A 9106-nucleotide genomic window follows, 5' to 3' on the forward strand; every position below is an offset into this window, starting at 1 on the left:
TGTAGAGCATGTTTTACTTATTTTTATTTATTTATTTTTAAATATATTTAAAAGGATTTCAGAGAGGAAGGGAGAGGGAGAGGGAGAGAGAGAAACATCAGTGATGAGAGAATCATTGATTGGCTGCCTCCTGCACGCCCCCTACTGGGGATCGAGCCCACAACCTGGGCATCTGCTCTTGACCGGAATCGAACCTGGGACCCCTCAGTCCACAGGCTGATGGTCTTTCTCTGGCTCTTCTTCAAATAATTGCTCTAGGGGGAAAATAATCTAGTGCACAAAGTCATCAGTTTTTCCCCTCTACTGCAGAATGAGCCAGAGGTTGAGGGTGCTTTATTGGACCCCCAGACTGATTGAGTGGGTCCAGGAAACTGGGTTCAGATGTGGCCCTTTGCAGCCCCCGAGGAATCTTCATCCTTCAGGAAAATGCTGAAAATGCTGTGTTCAATGGGAGGCCTTAAACACTCTCAAATTTGACTGATGACCATGCATTGCTTTTATAGCTAGAAAAAATATTATACCAAAACGGAATAGTTAAAAAGAAGGATTTCTGCTCTCAAGCTGCTTGTTCCAGCCCTGAGCTATTTGTAGTGTGCCCAGGAAGCATTCACCTGTCGGCTTTGTTCAGCAAATCAGAAGCTGTCATGGGATTAAAAAGCGCTGGCTGTGTATTCTCTGTGGGTTCTGATCTATCATGAGCTTAAGAAATGTGCAAAGACATTTAAGGAGCGCAGCAGCTTTGTGGTTGTTCAGCTCTGTTCACTTTGTGGGGTGTCCATTATGTCCATGTCCCCTACAGGTTCATAATGCAGAGAGAAGGTGCCAGAAGGGGGGAGACAACATCGAGTTTTTGCTTCATGGTTAGTGTTAATTTTTGTGGATTTGTTTAATTTTCTACTCTTTTCACCACTTAAAACGTTTTAGCAGCGTGAGTGAGCTTTCAGTGGAAGCCTGTTTTATATGCTTTGGCAAGGACTGGGGGTAATGTAAATTTAGGAAATCACAATGTGGGATCACATCTGCATTGCTGATAAATGGCAAGGCTGGTCCTAACTGGTTTGGCTCAGTGGATAGAGCGTCAGCCTGCGGACTCAAGGGTCCCAGGTTTGATTCCGGTCAAGGGCATGTACCTTGGTTGCAGGCATATCCCCAGTAGGGGGTGTGCAGGAGGCAGCTGATCGATGTTTCTCTCTCGTCGATGTTTCTAACTGTCTATGCCTCTCCCTTCCTCTCTGTAAAAAATCAATAAAATGTATTAAAAAAAATGGCAAGGCTGGCAGACTGCGGCACACACTGATGTTGTCGTGCACAAGTTTGATGCAGATATGCGACTGATTTTGGTGAAATCAATGAATATTTTCTGTCCTTTTATTCTCTTTAGTAATTTGCTTATCAACTTCCTTATCTATTTCTGCATATGTTTTTTTGGTCTTACACTTGAACTACGTTATTTCTGTGACGACAATTTATACCTCCCCTCTGCCTAAATGGCAAACTATCCATTTTTGTTCTTTAATTCCAGCTTTTCATGATTTCTATAGTTGATTATTCAAGATAAACCGAATTTTACCAGTTCTCCTTTCCCACCTAAATAGGTGTCTATGGTCACTTTAGAAACAGTGTAAGTTTATTTGCTATTGGTTCACTTGTGCGTGGACTCGACCCTCAGGCTGGCTCACAGTGAGGCTCAACCTCCAACACAGTGTGCAGGCTTCTGTACTTATCACAGGAAGCAGAATTCACCTCAGCAGGGTTTGGAGCCTGCCAGTATCTCCCTGTGGATATACTGCTTGTGAAGTTTTTTGATCTTGTTCTGTTGTTTTCTGATGGTGGCCACTGGGTTTATTTGGGCCTCTTCAGGGGGTTGCTGGTGCAGGCCAATGTCAGATGCTGTTTTTGACTGGCTCTCTGAACCCTGTTTGGAGCTATCAGCAATCCACAGCTTGTGGCTCCCTCTGCTGGAGCTGTGTGTGTTTGGAAAGGACCAAGCTGCACACCAATGTCTGTTTTTCCTAGCCCCGGGTCCGAAGCAGATCAGACACAGACTCAAAGCACCCAGCGATCCACCTCTGTTTGCAGGCTGATCGTCTCAGTCCCTTAATGAGCCTCTGGCTGTAGACCTCTGTGGGGCAAAAACACCACAGGGTGGGGTGAGAGGGTTTCCAATGGGTGGGGCAACCCCCCTCCCCCCCAACCCAGTGCTGCCTGGATGGTGAACATCTGTGTGAGGAAGATGGCCTCTGCAGTTTGGGGGAATGTCTCAGCACAGGGATCTAGGCTTCTCTCCTCTCAGCTCTCTCTCCAGAGCCACCAACCTCAGATTCTCCTCACACAGCTCTCATCCACTCTGCCTCCCTCTGCCGGAGCCAAAGGTGAGTGGCTGCACATGAAATTTTGTATGTTGGCCCCTTTAAAAGGATGCCTGCATTTCTAGCTGTCTCTCCTTGCCAGACAGAAACCCCACTGCTTTTCACAGCCAGATGATATGTGGGTACCTTTCCCAGTTCTGGTGCTCTGGCCTGGGGAGCCTGGTTTGAGTTTTAGACCCCAGACTTCTCAGTGGGAACTGTCCTGCAGCTGAGATATCCCCCTGGAACTTCAGCTGCTGCCCATGGGAGCCCAGCCAGCCCTCTCACGCCTCTGCACTTCCTGCCAGTCTTGATGTGGCATCCTCTTTATGTTCTTGGTTATAAGGGTTTCTCCAGTTAGTCTTCAGTTGGTTATTCAGGATGATTTCTCTACATTTTAGTTGTAATTCTAGTTTGGTCCTGGGAGAATGTCAGTGTAGCTTCCTTCCACTTACTCCACCACCATCTTGGAATCTCCTCCTAGCTATTCTATATATATATAAAATTTTATTGATTTCAGAGAGGAAGGGAGAGGGAGAGATAGAAACATCAATGATGAGAGATACTCATTGATCGGCTGCCTCCTGCATGCCCCATATTAGGGATCAAGCTTGCAACCCGGGCATGTGCCCTGATTGGGAATTGAACTGTGACCTTTTGGTTCATAGGTTGATGCTCAACCACTGAGCCATGCCAGCCAGGCATCCTTCTAGCTATTCTTAATTATTATTATTTTTATTTTTTAAAAAAATATGTTTTTATTGATTTCAGAGAGGAAGGGAGAGGAAGAGAGAGATAGAAACATCAATGATGAGAGAGAATCATTGGTCAGCTGCCTCCTGCACACCCCCTACTGGGGATCGAGCCCGCAACCAGGGCATATGCCCTTGACCGGAATTGAACCTGGGACCCTTCAGTCCGGCTAGGGCTTAATTATTATTTTTTATATGAATTTTAGACTCAGCTTGTATAATTCCAGAAAATAATCTGTTACTTTTATTTGCATTGCACGAAATTTATAAATCCTAAATGCTGTGGTCCATGAAAATAATCACCTTCTAGCACAGTGGTTCTCAACCTGTGGGTCACGACCCCTTTGGGGGTCAAACGACCCTTTCACGGGGGTCGCCTAAGACCATCAGAAAACACATATATAATTACATATTGTTTTTGTGATTAATCACTATGCTTTAATTATGTTCAGTTTGTAACAATGAAATCGGGGGTCACCACAGCATGAGGAGCTGTATTAAAGGGTCGCGGCATTAGGAAGGTTGAGAACCACTGCTCTAGCATATTCCTTTATTCCCTCACATCCCTTGACCATTTTTTGGTGTGTTGACGTTGCTTGGCGAAAGTCCAGCTCTGGTTAATGCCAGCCCTTGGACTACCATGTGCCCGTGTAGCTGAATGTGGCTGGAGAAAACATCCACTGTGTTGACTGACCTCTTGTTCATGACAATGACCTACAGTGGGCCCAGAAATTGTGAAAAATTGACCTGTTCGTTCATTCTTCTACTCTCTCTACCGAACCTCCATCCTTACCTTAGCTATTGACCTTATGTCACTTGGAAGCACTCAGAAGGGAACTCCCACTCTACCTGCCAGCATCTGCACCAGGACCTGGCTTTCCTTCTTGTCACACCAAATTCCTTGTGCTGGTACCTGTTCAGGGACATTCTTCCTGCCATCCTCTTCTTCTCCTAAGTTATTTTCCTTCTCTCCTGGATCATTCCCACCAGCTTGCAAGCATGTTGTTAGTTCTCCCATCTCAGAGACAGTCTTTGTTATCCCTCCTTCCAGTTACCGCCCCATTTTTCTGTTTCACATTACTAAAGACTCTCTAAAAGAGAGTTTGTATTCACTGTCTGTCTGTAATTCCCTCCCTCTTATTCTCTCCTAAATGCACTGCAATCAGCCTTTGTCCTCGCCCCACTACCATAACTGTCCTTGGTGAGGGTTCCATGCCCTCCACTTTCCTAAATCAGTTCTCATCCTCAGTTCAACTGCATGGCCTTTTCAAAGTTAAAAAAAAGTGAGCTTTCCTTGAGAGCCAAGTAGGTATTTCATTTTTATTTTACTTTTCAATTACAATTGACATATAATATAATACTAGTTTCAGGTGTACAACATAGTGATTAGACATTTATATAACCTACAAAGCGATCACCTTGATAAGTCTAGTATCCAAATGACAACATGCATAGTTATTACAATATTACTGTCATTTTTTTTCTTGTAATAAGTTATTTTTTAATTTATTGTCTAAAGTTTTACATATGTCTCCTTTTTCCCTGATTGACCTCCCTCCCCCAGCCATTCCCACCCCGGGCAAGCCCCCACCGCCCCAGCATCTGTGTCCATTGGTTATGCTAATATGCATGCATACAAGTCCTTTGGTTGCTCTCTAAACCCCCCCCCCCCCCTCCATTTGTCTCTGGATCTATTCTTTTTTTCTTTTCCTACTAGGAAGTACTTTTTTTTCTTAGGAAAGAAAAAATTTCCAGGCATGAACAGTTGACATTTCAACAACAAAGTACTGGTTGAGAGAGGTTTCAAGGAGCTGGGGATTCTACAATATTTTGAAGGAAAGTTGGTAACCTGCTTCACTAGAGATAGGAGACTTCTGGCTACTAAGTCAATATAAGAATTCCGTGGGATGACATTTCCTTCCGTAGAGTTTATTTTTATTTTCTTTCCTGTTTCCCGTATCCCTCAGAAATGCCACCGTATATAAAGCCCAGAAGCAGTTAGCTTAGGCTCCAATCTTCCCCTTGGGTAAGAAAGAGTGGAGAGAAGGGACAATCACTCCTGAGCCTCCATGCTTTCCTCCTCCTCTCCTTGAAGTGGTTCTTCTGTATTCTCCTCCTCTTCCTCCCCTTCCTTCTTCTCTGGTGGCTTCTCATTAAGCCTTTTCTGAAGGTGTCACTATCACTCCATCCCAGGTAGATATTTCAGAAGCAAGATAGCTGGCATCATCCTCCTGGCCAAGCATCTTCCTAAAGCCACCATGTGAGAGGATTCGGGCTGTGAAGCAGACCATGTCCTGCTGTTCCAAAGTCAAGACTGTGTGTACTCTGAAGTTGCTACTCTTATAGGGGTCTGTGATACCCATTGACCCTGGCAAGAACAGTCCTGCAGCCAGAATCTGCAAGCAACACCTGTATGCCACATTTAGGGCCAAAGGCTGTCTGGTGGGGTTGTTCATCACGGCATAGTGCCCAAGTAGGTCAAGGATCCAGGGTGTGAGGGGCTCAAAGCCAGGAAAACGAATCCTCAGGTCCTTCAGAAGTCTGATGAGAACTTTAACTGTGGACTGAGAAGCATTTTCTTCAAACCAGTGAGCATGTCGGATGGCTGCTAAGGCACTCTGCAACACCTCGATGTCCAAAGGGACTTCTGGATCCAGTTTTCGGGGATCGGGTGGCACTGTTGTATGAGAATCTTCACTGCAGCATCAGAAGAACTGATCTCAAAGCCAGTTTCATTGGTCAGCATGGTCAAAACTTCAGAAGGATCCTGTGCTCTTAGGCTTTCCAAGACTTTGTTCCTGAGGGCAGCAACAGCTTCCAGCGTTGGCAAAATCTTTAGGATTACCACCAGGTCAGCCACATTATGTCCTGTAGTCATTGTTCCCTTTTTATATGATCCAACCTGTCGCACTTCTTCAATTTGCACTTCAAATGTCCCTGGAGCCACAATCTAATTGTCAATCACATTGTTTATTTTTGTCACCAGAGAAAGGATAGTGGCCTGTTCAGCAGAATTAGGAGGAAGGTCCTGATTTCTTTTCAGTGATGCCTCACTGGAGGAAGATTCATCAGGTGCTGACTTAACCCGAGGGAAGGCCATTTCACACAAATAGAAATCAAATGGGATATGTGGCACAGAGGGCCTGAACCCTCCTTCTGGGCATCCTCTGGAACCAAAGCGCCCGCCATGACCTCGGCCTCTGTTGCCCCTCATGGCGCCCTAAATCCTGAACAATGGAAGCCGCACCAACCGCTCCTCTCCTCTGAGAAGCCGACCTGGATCTATTCTTGTTCATCAAATTATGTTGATCATTATATTGCACATATGAGTGAGATCATGTGATACTTATCTTTCTCTGACTGGCTTATTTCGTTTAGCATAATGCTCTCCAGTTCCATCCATGCTGTTACAAATGGTAAAAGTTCCTTCTTTTTTATAGCAGCATAGTATTCTATTGTGTAGATGTACCACAGTTTTTAAATCTACTCATCTGCTGATGGGCACTTAGGTTGTTTCCAAATCTTAGCTATTGTAAATTGTGCTGCTATGAACATAGGGGTGCATATATCCTTTCTGATTGGTGTTTCTGGTTTCTTGGGATATATTCCTAGAAGTGGGATTACTGGGTCAAATGGGAGTTCCATTTTTAATTTTTTGAGGAAACTCCATACTGTTTTCCACAGTGGCTGCACCAGTCTGCATTCCCACCAGTAGTGCACGAGGGTTCCTTTTTCTCTACATCCTCTCCAGCACTTGTCGTTTGTTGATTTGTTGATGATAGCCATTCTGACAGGTGTGAGATGGTACCTCATTGTTGTTTTGATTTGCATCTCTCGGATGATTAGTGACTTTGAGCATGTTTTCATATGTCTCTCGGCCTTCTGTATGGCCTCTTTTGAAAAGTGTCTACTTAAGTCCTTTGCCCATTTTTTGATTGGATCATTTATCTTCCTTTTGTTAAGTTGTATGAGTTCTCTGTAAATTTTGGAGATTAAACCCTTACCTGAAATAGCATTGGCAAATATGTTCTCCCATGCAGTGAGCTTTCTTGTTGTTTTGTTGATGGTTTCTTTTGCTGTGCAGAAGCTTTTTATTTTGATGTAGTCCCATTTATTTATTTTCTCCTTAGTCTCCATTGCCCTAGGAGCTGTGTCGGTAAAGATATTGCTACAACATATGTCTGCTATTTTGCTGCCTATGGAGTCTTGTAGGATTTTTATGGTTTCCCGTCTTACATTTAAGTTCTTTAGCCATTTTGAGTTTGTTTTTGTGTACAGTGTAAGTTGGTGATCTAGTTTCATTTTTTTTGCATATATATGACCAAATTTCCCAGCACCATTTATTGAAGAGACTCTCTTGACTCCATTGTATGTTCTTGCCTCCTTTGTCAAATATTAATTGAGCATAATGGCTTGGATCTATTTCTGGGTTCTCAGTTCTGTTCCATTGGTCTATATGTCTGTTCTTGTGCCAGTACCAGGCAGTTTTGAGAACCGTGGCTTGGTAATATAGTTTGATATCTGGTATTGTGATCCCTCCAACTTTGTTCTTCTTTCTCAGGATTGCTGTGGCTATTCGGGGTCTTTTTTTTTATTCCAGATGAATTTTTGGAGAGTTTGTTCTAGATCTTTGAAATATGCTGTTGGTATTTTAACGGGGATTGCATTGAATCTATAGATTGCTTTGGTTAGTATGGACATTTTATTTTATTTTTTTAATTTTTAAAAAAATATACTTTATTATTTTTTACAGAGAGGAAGGGAGAGGGATAGAGAGTTTGAAACATCAATGAGAGAGAAACATCGATCAGCTGCCTCCTGCACACCCCGTCCTGGGGATGTGCCCGCAACCAAGGTACATGCCCTTGACCGGAATCGAACCTGGGACCCTTCAGTCTGCAGGCCGACACTCCATCCACTGAGCCAAACTGGTCAGGGCTAGTATGGACATTTTAATGATGTTGATTCTACCAATCCATGAACATGGTATGTTCTTCCATTTGTTTATGTCTTATTTTATCTCTTTTTTCAATGTCCTGTAAAAAAATATATTTTTATTGACTTCAGAGAGGAAGGGAGAGGGAGAGAGAAACATCAATGATGAGAGAGAATCATTGATTAGCTGCCTCCTGCACACCCCCTATTGGGTACTAAGCCTGCAACCTGAGCATGTGCCCTGACCAGTAATCAAACCCAGGACCCTTCAGTCCGCAGGCTGATCCTCTGTCCACTGAGTCAAACTGACTAGGGCACAATATTACTGTAATTTTTAAACAGGATGGAAAGTTGACTTTCTCTAGTGTTATTTTCTCTAAGTATTAACCTAGTGAATACATTTCCTAATCATGAGCCATGCTAATTCAACCTTCACCGATTACCACATAGTGTTCTAATGTATAACTATAAGAATTTTTCCAAGTGTTCCTGTAGAATTTTTGCATCTGAATTCAAAGGAAAATTTGTCCTATACTTTTTTAATATTCATGTTCTATTTTAGTAATAGAGTAATACTAGCCTTACAGAATAAAGTAGAAAACTTTTAATTGTTTTCTATTGTCTGGACTAATTTAAATACACGAGTTATCTGTTTCAATAGAACATATCAGAACAGCTCTTTGGGTGGCCTTTCTTGGTCACGGTGCTGGTCAGGTTTTCCAGCACCATCAGGTGTCTGCAGGGGTGCTCTGGGTGGCACTTGGAGGGGCTACTATGGCTGCTCCAGTGGGCACTCCGGGCTGGTTCCTGGAGGGGCTCCTATGGCTGCTCCAGTGGACACTCCGGGCTGGTTCTCAGAGGGGCTACTATGGCTGCTCCAGTGGGCACTCTGGGCTGGTTCTCAGAGGGGCTACTATGGCTGCTCCAGTGGGCACTCTGGGCTGGTTCTCAGAGGGGCTACTATGGCTGCTCCAGTGGGCACTCCGGGCTGGGTCTTGGAGGGGCTACTATGGCTCCTCAGGTGGGCACTCCGGGCTGGTTCTTGGAGGGGCTACTATGGCTGCTCAGTAG

General features: G+C 44.0%; 1 protein-coding gene and 1 pseudogene across 3 annotated transcripts in view; one reads left to right on the forward strand and one right to left on the reverse strand.

The window, feature by feature from the left end:
* Positions 1–9106, forward strand: part of DTD1 (D-tyrosyl-tRNA deacylase 1) — a 150302-nt gene that overhangs the window by 16685 nt on the left and 124511 nt on the right. The window lies entirely within an intron of this gene.
* On the reverse strand, positions 4812–6335 carry LOC102429151 (annotated as a pseudogene).

This window comes from Myotis lucifugus, unplaced genomic scaffold (assembly GCF_000147115.1).
Source record: "Myotis lucifugus unplaced genomic scaffold, Myoluc2.0 scaffold_554, whole genome shotgun sequence".
Classification (NCBI taxonomy): Eukaryota; Metazoa; Chordata; class Mammalia; order Chiroptera; family Vespertilionidae; genus Myotis; species Myotis lucifugus.